Raw genomic sequence first — 7,495 nt, 5'->3', positions numbered from 1 at the left:
GATTATTTCCCTCTGAGCTCTAATATGTGTTATCAGTATTGGAACAGTTAAAGAAAGGATAAATGAAAACATGTCCTTCTCTGAATTTGATACGCTGCAATATGCCATGTATGCCTGCTAAGTATACATACCAGTATATAAACCAACTTTAAAATATCTAGAAGTAACCCCCAAGCCTAGATGCACAGAAATGGTTCTATTCTATGAATAAATCTTTACATCCATTAAACAATAACTGTACTCTGGCTGAAAGTAACCATCAGATTCTCTCCCTCAGTGCGGCTCTGCCCATTGCACAATGTTTCAACAGGGTGAATAAGCTCAAGGACAGGAGGGCTGTGGGATTTCAGTTATCAGATACATTTAAGGACTATCAGGAATGGTCTGGTAGAGCTGATCCTTTTACAGGGCGGGATATACACCTACATGACGTCTTGAGCCCCTTTTTAAATGGTTTTCTATGACTGTCTGCAATTCTGTGAGACATTGCCCCTGAGGAAAAACCCCTAGATTGACATGCTCTATCTACATGAAGTGGGGAATACAAATCTCCCAGCTGAGGGTACCTACCTCAACACTGCTATGCCAGCGACACCCATGTCCACATGTGCAAAGGCTCCAGCTGCTACCATCAGAGCTCAAATAAGAGCCGTCCAAAGCTGCTCCATGGCTGGTGTGGGTTGGCAGAGGTCACCCCAGTGCTCCTTTCCAATTTCACACAGAGAGCTTGTCTACATTCCTCCTTTGCAGAGGAAGATAAAGGTACATGTTCTAGAAGCCAGGAACAAAGAGAAAAACACCACCATATAATCAGTTGCTGTCCTTCATTCAGAACCATCGCATCACTAATTTCTGCCCAGATGCTGGCTCCAGAGTTAGTTTTCTGCCTTTAGTTTACCTCATAGTTCCCAAACTTTTATCTTCATATTTTCCTCTATTTTGATTAAAAAAAAAAAAAAAAAAGCAAAGAACATTTCTGTGCAGGAAAAAAAATGCTTTTCATAGAATCATAGAATAGTTTGAGTTGGAAGGGACCTTTAAAGGTCACCTAGTCCAACCCCCCCTGCAATAAGCAGGGACATCTGCGACTAGATCAGCTTGCTGTTAAACATCTGTGACTTGGGCCGCTACTACCTTCTTGTCTGACCTTTTCCTTACTTTGTAAACTTGTTCTTGCAGCTGAGCTAGAACTTTTCTTGTGAACTAATCCTCTATTACACTTTCTGGAAATGAATTTCTGGCAATGGCATTCTTTTTTCACCCTTGGAATGGCTGCTGATGATCACAGAGTAGGACAGGGGTGGGGTGGGTTCAAAAATACTTCAAAAAATATATCAATGCCATGTATTTCCTACCTGGAGGCCTCTGCAAAGCAGCAGTTGGATTTAATCAGGTTTCTAGCAGACGTGCACTTGACCACAAAAAAATGAGGTCCAGACAAAACTCAGCAAAGGAGCCAAGATCACAGCAAGTGTAACAGCTGAACTCACTTCTGTGCCTGCAGGGATGCTGGTGCCCAAAGACCAACCACCAGAATGTGACAGCACAGGGATGTTCACCCTGGTGCTCTCTATACTTCATGCACCTGGGCCCAAAACGGCTGAAATTGGGGCTTTGCACAAGTTTTAGTGCCCTGCTAGAGAAACTACACACCCAGCGCATTCTCCCTGGATGGACAGCATTGCTACCGCCTGCATCAGTGATTCAACTCAATGAGGAGCAACTGGTGTGTCCCGTGTGGTGTTTGTTACGTGTTGCCGGACCTTGTCACTGAAAGATCTGTTGTTCTGTGTTAGCAGATACAGTGCAGAGCTAATTCAGTCAAAACTGGGACTTATCTGGGAGTTAAAATAAGGAGAGGGAATTGCAAGTATAACTACGAGCCTAGTAGAAACTCAGAATCTGGGTCTTCACACGAGTGATTAATCTCTGGAATCATATTGAAATGCACGTGATCTAAGAAAACAGTGCTGGGAGCTTTTGGCAAAAATCAGAACTATTGATTTTGCTGGTGTGCAGAAAATACAACAATAACAATGGCTTAACTCAAGGTATTTTTTCCCTTTGTTGCAGGAAACTTTTGCAGGTGGAGGAACGTGCGGGAAATGAGTTGTTATCCACTATTAAGTCAGTCAGCCCATTTCACACTGACTTAAAATTCTGCTATTTGGTCAATGAGATAAGTGACCAATTCCACTTTTAAAAGATTTTTTGAAAAATATCTCTTGAAGGTAGTGCCTCTAAACTTTCATTTGTATTTTTATTAAACCTGATTACTAAAAATTGAAAAGCTCTTTGCTGAAATAATAAAAATTTAAATTAAAAAAAAAAAGATTTATCAAATCAACATGAAATGAAATAGTTGTAATGATTTCACAATGACAGAGTACGTGAGGTCCCAGCCCCCTGGCTGCAGATGGGGTTCACTTCTTCAGTCCTGCGGAGTTTAGTGGGATTCTGCCCACGTATCATCCCAGGTGGTCTCATGAAAACACTGTAAAATGCATTTTAGTATCTGGTAAGTGGCATTTTACATTCTGACTTGTATATACTTCAATATTCTCATTTACATTGCATATTTGCTGTTTGTGGGTGATTAATTTGATTTATGAACTGATGTTAATGTACATTGTTTACTTGTATGAACTCAGATTTTGTGCTGCATTGCCTAACGGTTATTAGAGATAGGAACCCTCCTGATTCTGCCTAAGAAACGACTCAGGAGTCTAAGGAGTTTGGGTTAAGAACTTGGAAGAGAGGGCATTTCTGTTGTAACCAATGCTGCACACACTCAAATTAGCGGTGGCCTTGCTAATGGCTTCTGTAGCAGTAGGATTAACGATGATGCCTGGATGTACCTTTGAATCAAAATAAGACTGGTAGATTAAAGCTAAACCCATTTATTTTTGGAAGAAAACGATCACCATTTAGAACTGTGACTGACATGTCCCTCTTATTACTCTTCCTCCAAACATTTTCATAAAGACTTTTGTGACAATTTCTTCTCTTTTTAAAATTTTTTCACAGTGTTGGGATTAAATCTTACCAAGAATTTTACTGAGCTGTTTCTGATTTCTCAAGCAGTCCCGTATGGTGTCAGTCCCCCTCTATATCAAATCTTCAGTGTTTCCAGCTCCTACAAAAATAGACAGAAATGTTGTGGGCAATACTGTAAATATGCAAGTAAAATTCCCTTCAGCACAAGCCTGTGTAACTTGGATACTGCGGTTCCACTCCACTGAACATCTCATTTGCAGCCCATACCATGGACTGTAGATGATTTTTTAAGAGCAAAATAACAAATAATTGCAGGTAATGCTATGCAACTTACCATCAAATCAATACAGCAGAATGAAGAGGGAATGTTAAAAGCAAGAGTGTTTCCCTGTTCATGCTGGGATCTAGCACACATCAGATATGTGGGTGTTTTCAAAGAACGAAAAACATTTGACTGTATTGTAAGATATTTGCCTTCGATCTTGAAGAGGTTATGCGGAAAGACTGAAAAAGCAGCTATAGCTCCATCAGGAGTCACTACATTCTCATAGTCCATCCCCGTTCTCTCAGGGCTTTCATATTTGGCTGTTGAACTGGAAAAGACCCTAATCTCATGTAACTATTAATACCAGGACAATGCAGCTGACAGCAAGAAAAAGAACAGAGAGTAAAACAGAAAAACTATGATGAGAGTCATACCGCTGTTAGAAAGGAAAGGGCAAATCTCAGCTGATGTAGAAACGAATGTGTTCAATTTCTCTCAGCATTTGCTTTAATTATCTTCATAGTGGTTGAGCCTCCAGTTGGTTTTCAGTGACTTTTGAACCTAGAGCTCCCAAATACTATAGTTTATTACCAAAGAGACCAATTCCCCTGCCAGCTAGAGCAGAATGGAAACCTGTTGTCAACCAACAGCAGGGAATAATGTGCTACATCCAAAAACGTTGGTTTCACTGGAAAGATCTGGACTGGTTGTGAATATGTCCTATCAGAGGACTGATAAAGCACACCAAAACTACCATATTAATGCAGAAAAACTACTTTAATGGGGTTAGCACTGGTACTTGGAGCTCAGCTCCAGAGATGACTTTATTACAGTGCTACAATACTTCTACACCCACACATTTAATCTGTTGAACTCAGTGGTAGAATTAGGCTTAATTAGATTGTATTTCGAAATTTCAGTTATTGTGGGTAGAAAGTGTTGGAGAGAAACAAATGACTAATTTTTAATTCACACTATTATGTGTTTCAGTTATAGCACATATGCTACATAAGAACAGAGTGCAGAGAGATTTCAGCAACACTCAGCTGCAACAGCATATGCTAGTGAATATCTGCTTTATTCTATTTCTTTTTTCAAATTTGTCTTGCAGCTTTGAGTCAACTTCATGAGCATGAGTCTGGTGTCACTGGCAGCTTTATAGTCATAGAAGCCAGCAAAAGTACATCAGTGTAAAATTAAGAATTCTTAGATCCAGCATCGGCATTTGTTGCATTCAGGTATGCACATTCAGAAGGGAAAAGACATACCGACCAATCCCAAACTTCTTATTGAAGGTAAAGGCTTCTTTTAAAAAAGTAAATTATAAAAGTGTTATAAAATGCGCATTTTCAACTTTTATTCCACTTTGCACAGTAGGTCAAAGTGCAGAAGGGGACAACATTTCTGTCACCTAATCCCAGGTCAAGTGTTTCTTACCTACAGATTTTAAGACCAAAGAAAAGAACCCTCTGTCCTTCAACACTTCATGAGATTGCACTGGAGGCAGAGGACAGGTCCCAAAGGAGAACCTGTACATCGAGAGACTGAGGTTTGTGTGTCACCACCTGCAGGAGATGAGGTTCTGTCATGATGAAATACCATTATGAAAGCATAGGTCCCCCGATCCATTTTTATGAGAAGAAAGGTTGAGGCAGACTGCCTGGACAGAGATACAACCGTGAGACACAATGGACATGACCTCAATGCAGATGGGCTCCAAGTTTACCCTTGTCTCCAGCAGCAAGAATGATTAATGGAGTACAAGCGTAGGAGACATGAGTGAACTTTAACAAACTCTGGAGCATGCTGAAAGAGATGATTTGTGAGCTGTAGCTTCTTTGTGGGCCTTTCCTATCTCTGCATCATAAATATGCATGCTGGCTACAAAATGAGACAGAGAACTCCATCCTGGCCTTAAAATCTCTGATCCTCCTGCCTCTTCGTCTTGTCTGTCTGTGCATGTCTCACCCTCTTCTTTGGATAATTTATAGGTGCATCCTCTTTATAAGCTAAGCTTGAGAATGGAATATAAGAACTAATAGTTGGACACTGTGAATGCCAACGAACTGCAGAACCCAACTGCCATTCAAACATTTCTTATTCTCTCCAGGTGTAATCTAGGTAGGGCAGACAGCAATTTTACCACCTGCCCTGAGAAAGGAGCATCCACAGCTGCCCTGAGAGGGAGAGCAGAGAGAAAGCTACACCTCAACCTCTTGTTCCTCTGATTTCTTATCTCTTTTTCTGTAGAGAAGCTCCATGCAGTGACTTGAGCAGACTACAGCAAGGGCTGGGAAGCGAGGCTCTGAACCCATCCATCTTTCCTTTTTGCCCATCTGCAGCAGTTTAGCAGTTCTTTATTTAGGGGCTGTTACACTGAACAAGGCATGGCAGAGGCACGGAGTGTGCCTGCACTCTCCCCAAGGCTGCTAAATAAGCCTGGGACAATAAGGTTTACAACAGTATGTCCTGCTTACAGGTTTGTAAATCTCGCTGCCATTTTAAGCTCCCCTTTTCATCCCTGCTGGTTTTTGGCTGTAGGCAGTGTTTGTTGTGAACATCAGCCCCTGGACCCTGTGGGTGTTTTTCATCCAGATGCCATTTTTTTGCAGAACAGCAGTTGGAATGTAAAAAAACCAATGTCTTAACACCAAAGAGGTGCTGAGATCCAGGCTTCTGGTAAATCTTCATCTCAAGAGAAAGCTAATTGTGTTACCAGCAACGTGGAAACAATCCAGGCAGCCTGTCCCCTCTTTCCTGGGTGAACCGTGAAATCCAGGGAGGAGCTGCCGAAGGTGGAAGTGTTTGTGGTGCAGGTTAGCCAGAGCTGTGACACTCACACTGCAGTGCCTGGCACCAAGGTCCCTCAGCACCTCTCACGTCCTCATTAAGATCAGGGCATATTGCTTTTCAACTAAAGGGATTAAAGTCCTTTTGTTACAAGAAAATGCCCTTTACTGACTTGATTGCTGTAAGACTGTCTTGAAAATATGCTTAAATATATCCCTGTTTGTTCATTCTAACCTAAGTCAGCACAGAGCCTCATTGACTTCCAGTTGCAAATTTAGAGCCTAAGGTGATTTAAAAACCAAACCAAACAAATACTGATCTATTACTGTTTATCAAAGCTGGAGTGAAGAAATTTCTAATTGATAAAAGGTTCTTAAGTCATCAGTGAAAACAGAAATTACACCACAAAGCCTTTTATTTCAGGAAGAAATAATCAGGAAAATAATACCTTTCTTGAAATATAATCGCCATTTTAAATCCAGCTAAGCAAGAACATACAATCTATTCAGATGGAAGGCCCTTTTGTCAACAGACTGTAAACTAGTTTTAAAAAAAAAAAGAGAAAAGAACTCTTTGATTTTAAACTGTAGATAAAAGTTAAACCCACAAAGCAGCTGAGAAGAAGCAGAACAATCAACCATTCCCCTACTTCCAAATGCAGCTAATTGCCTCCAGCACCATCTTAGCACTACGGAACAAATCAGAAATCAAAAGCTATTTAATGTCAACACATCTAAACTATAGCAGTGGTTTTCACCAGATTATTAGAAAGCAATTTTATTTAATTCAGCAATGGAACTTACATCAAATCTCAGCCTTACCTAAGCTTTGGCAACGCACCAGGAGAGTGAATGTCAGCTTTGGTTCCACTGAGAATATTTTTCTTCTTGGATTTCAGAGATAGCTCGTTTTCCTGCACCCACAGAGACCTGCTTTACCCTCAGGGGCACTTGGCACGTAAACAAAGAAATTCTGTTACAATTGTGCTTGCTTTTTCTTTACATTATCTAAGCATTCCAGTAACACAATGTATGAGCAGGCCAAATGTTTGAGTTACAGTACAATGAAGCTTTAAATCAGGCTTCTGATGTTTTCCTCCCTTCCATTCAGAGCTACCTACAACAGGCACTAATGATATGGTCAGGGAATAGAAACCCGAAAGTTAGCATATCTTGTGTTACCTCCCTCAGATCAGATGGAGTAAGTGTCATTGTGTGCCCTTGGCACAGCGCAGTGATAAGAATAAAATCCACTTACACACATTACCAATGTCACAGAATATTTTGGCCATTGGAAAAATCCCTACCTGCTACTTGCATCTAGTATGCTATTATCATAGTATATATTGTAGGTTAGCTGAGATTCGTCTTACTTTTTTTTCCATGGGGAAATCTTTATTAGCCTGACCAATTTTTTATCAAGGAAGGAGTCAGGAAATGGAGC

The 7,495-nt window shown here is 40.6% G+C and overlaps 1 long non-coding RNA gene across 1 annotated transcript; it reads right to left on the bottom strand.

Moving 5' to 3' along the window:
- Nucleotides 1-439: 439 nt before the first annotated feature.
- On the bottom strand, nt 440-7,006 carry LOC110358076 (uncharacterized). The gene is made up of 3 exons (XR_002412190.2): nt 6,874-7,006; nt 3,047-3,136; nt 440-771 (listed from the first exon to the last, which is right to left on the bottom strand). It is a non-coding gene; the product is annotated as an uncharacterized LOC110358076 (long non-coding RNA).
- Between the last annotated feature and the right edge of the window lie 489 nt (nt 7,007-7,495).

This window comes from Columba livia, chromosome 17, assembly GCF_036013475.1.
Source record: "Columba livia isolate bColLiv1 breed racing homer chromosome 17, bColLiv1.pat.W.v2, whole genome shotgun sequence".
In the NCBI taxonomy this organism is placed as follows: Eukaryota; Metazoa; Chordata; class Aves; order Columbiformes; family Columbidae; genus Columba; species Columba livia.
Note: the sequence above shows the minus strand (reverse complement) of the source record. Positions and strands in the feature narration are given on the sequence as shown.